Source organism: Coregonus lavaretus (assembly GCF_964263955.1).
Source record: "Coregonus lavaretus genome assembly, chromosome: 15".
NCBI lineage: Eukaryota > Metazoa > Chordata > Actinopteri > Salmoniformes > Salmonidae > Coregonus > Coregonus lavaretus.
In genome coordinates this window covers 47,469,482-47,473,410 of record NC_140002.1, presented here as the reverse complement: position 1 = coordinate 47,473,410, position 3,929 = coordinate 47,469,482, and positions in this window count along the sequence as shown.

The following is a 3,929-nucleotide window of genomic DNA, read 5'->3' as shown; positions in this document are numbered from 1 at the left end:
CTAAATTCCAAGCATCTGCCTCTAACCCTAGGAAGCTCTTTGCCACATTATCCTCCCTGCTGAATCCCCCCCCCCCCCCCCCCCTCCTCTCTCTCTGTGGATGACTTCGTCAACCACTTTGAAAAGAAGGTTGACGACATCCGATCCTCGTTTGTTAAGTCTAATGACACTGTTGGTCCTACTCACACTGCCCTACCCTATGCTTTGACTTCTTTCTCCCCTCTCTCTCCAGATAAAATCCTGCGACTTGTGACTGCAGGCCGCCCAACAACCTGCCCGCTTGACCCCATCCCCTCCTCTCTTCTCCAGACCATCTCCGGTGACCTTCTCCCCTACCTCACCTCGCTGATCAACTCATCCTTGACCGCTGGCTATGTCCCTTCCGTCTTCAAGAGAGCGAGAGTTGCACCCCTTCTCAAAAAACCAACACTCGATCCCACTGATGTCAACAACTACAGACCAGTATCCCTTCTTTCTTTTCTTTCCAAAACTATTGAGCGTGCCGTCTTTAGCCAACTCTCTTGCTATCTCTCTCAGAATGACCTTCTTGATCCAAACCAGTCAGGTTTCAGGACTGGTCATTCAACTGAGACTGCTCTTCTCTGTGTCACGGAGGCTCTCCGCACTGCTAAAGCTAACTCTCTCTCCTCTGCTCTTGTCCTTCTAGACCTGTCTGCTGCCTTTGATACTGTGAACCATCAGATCCTCCTCTCCACCCTCTCCGAGCTGGGCATCTCCGGCGCGGCTCACTCCTGGATTGCGTCCTACCTGACCGGTCGCTCCTACCAAGTGGCGTGGCGAGAAGCTGTCTCCGCACCACGTGCTCTCACCACTGGTGTCCCCCAGGGCTCAGTTCTAGGCCCTCTCCTATTCTCCCTATACACCAAGTCACTTGGCTCTGTCATATCCTCACATGGCCTCTCCTATCATTGCTACGCTGACGATACACAACTAATCTTCTCCTTTCCCCCTTCTGATAACCAGGTGGCGAATCGCATCTCTGCATGTCTGGCAGACATATCAGTATGGATGACGGATCACCACCTCAAGCTGAACCCTGGCAAGACGGAGCTGCTCTTCCTCCCGGGGAAGGACTGCCCGTTCCATGATCTCGCCATCACGGTTGACAACTCGGTTGTGTCCTCCTCCCAGAGTGCGAAGAGCCTTGGTGTGACCCTGGACAACACCCTGTCGTTCTCCGCTAACATCAAGGCGGTGACCCGATCCTGCAGGTTCATGCTCTACAACATTCGGAGAGTACGACCCTGCCTTACACAGGAAGCGGCACAGGTCCTAATCCAGGCACTTGTCATCTCCCGTCTGGATTACTGTAACTCGCTGTTGGCTGGCCTCCCTGCCTGTGCCATTAAACCCCTACAACTCATCCAGAATGCCGCAGCCCGTCTGGTGTTCAACCTCCCCAAGTTCTCTCACGTCACCCCCCTCCTCCGCACACTCCACTGGCTTCCAGTTGAAGCTCGCATCCGTTACAAGACCATGGTGCTTGCCTATGGAGCAGTGAGGGCAACGGCACCTCCGTACCTTCAGCCTCTGATCAGTCCCTACACCCAAACGAGGGCATTGCGTTCATCCACCTCTGGCCTGCTTGCTCCCCTTCCTCTGCGGAAGCATAGTTCCCGCTCAGCCCAGTCAAAACTGTTCGCTGCTCTGGCACCCCAATGGTGGAACAAGCTCCCTCACGACGCCAGGACAGCGGAGTCACTCACCACCTTCCGGAGACATTTGAAACCCCACCTCTTTAAGGAATACCTGGGATAGGATAAAGTTATCCTTCTACCCCCCCCCCCCCCCCCCCCAAAAAAAAAAATAAAAATAAATAAAAAAAATGGTAAAGTGGTTATCCCACTGGCTATAGGGTGAATGCACCAATTTGTAAGTCACTCTGGATAAGAGCGTCTGCTAAATGACGTAAATGTGCCCTTGAGCAAGGCACTTAACCCTAATTGCTCCTGTAAGTCGCTCTGGATAAGAGCGTCTGCTAAATGACTAAAATGTAAAAAATGTAAAAATGTAATTATTACTTTTATCATACAATATATAGCTGAAAGTTAAGGCTATCTTACAAACTAATGTAACATTCAACCTTAAAATGAGTAACACATCCGTAGCCACATTTTGAGGCTAGTGTCTAACTATACATTTCTTATGAATCATATAAAGCGTGCATGTTCAAGAGAGCATGCATAGGTCGTCACAGGTCTGTGGAGATCGTCACAATTGCTGTAATAATCTGTGCAGAATCTCGAATGGCATTGATCACTTGCACCATGTACTTTTTATGTAATCTCAACTCCAATCCAGGTCATTTGGTTCTGACCAAGCACAGTGATAACATATGAATCTGTTGTATAAATAAACAAAATATCTGACATTGTATTCCCATTTGAACTTTGCTGTGCTTTTAAATCGTTTAAAGCACAGTGATACACATTTGGGTGACAACTAAATCAAAAATCAGACATTATTTTTCCATTGGAATTTGGTTGTGCTTTTAGATGGTTGAAAGCATAGCGATAACATATTAGAAATTCAACTAACTTTTGGCTGTCTTTTTGAGTGGTTGAATCTCATTGGTCAACGTCTCAACTAAATATTACCCAATTATCCACATTGAAATGACGTGGCGTGCCCAGTGGAATATGTATACAACATACAAAGGTTTCTATCTATCTCTCTTGTAGTTGTGTCTGTTAATCATATGTTTATAGCATATCATTTTCCAGGCTTTGTTTAAGAAATGTGGGGCACGTCAAAAGTATGGATCATCATCTAAAAAAGAGGGAAAACAGAGAGGGAGAGAAAGAGAAAGGGAGTGTGGAAGGAACCAAATTGCAAGCAGGACAATTTCACATCTGTAGCCTTCCAAAGCAAAGCCATGTATGGCAGTTTGACTTCATTATTACTCTGGTATATATAGGCAGGCTCTCGGCTCTCACTGAGAGAAAGAGAGAGAGAGAGAGAGAGAGAAACAGAGAAAGGGGTCAGAGGCTAGCTAGTACAGCCAGTCAGCCAGGAAGGAGGTATTGTTCCAGGCTGCAGAGAGGACTATTACATCAAGCTAAAGGTATTGTTATGTCAGTGGGAAGAAAGTTTGATTCAACTGACCTACATAAAAGCAGATCGAAATAAAAAAAGAGAAAAAAAAGCAAAGAAAACAGAAAAACCTGACAGAGTTGTTTTGTTCTTGGCTTCTTAGCCTCAGTCCAGGATTATGGAGTTTGGTTGAAGGCTGCTCTGGAACAGCCAAATCACTATCATCTTTATCTAGAGAAATAGAGAAATTCTGAGGAGTGCAGCATGCACTTCACAGAAGAGAGAAAAAAACTTCTAGCAGTTTGAGGAAGTGCTTGTTCCAGGGAGACATATCTTGGGAGATACAGATGCTTTAGTAACAACATCTTCTCAATAAATCTGGAGCATTCTTGTGGGGGCCCAACTCCATCAGAACTCTTTATCAAGGGTACTTTTGGAATGTGCTTAGGAATCAAATGGCTACCCAGACTATTTGCCCCCACCCCTCTTTTACGCTGCTGCTACTCTCTGTTAATTATCTATGCATAGTCACTTTAATAACTCTACCTACATGTACATATTACCCCAATTACCTCGACTATCCGGTGCCCCCGCACATTGACTCTGTACCGGTACCCCCTGTATAAAGCCTCGCTATTCTCATTTTTACTGCTGCTCTTTAATTATTTGTTACTTTTATTTTGTAATATTTTATATTGTCTTTTTTTGTGATTTTTTGGGGGGTATTCTTTCTTAAAACTGCATTGTTGGTTAAGGGCTTGTAAGTAAGTATTTCACTGTAAGGTAAATGTGACAAATAAAATGTGATTTGATTTGATCACGGAACCATGAGATATATAGGGTATTCTTTCTAGCCAATGGTTTTCTGTAAAGTT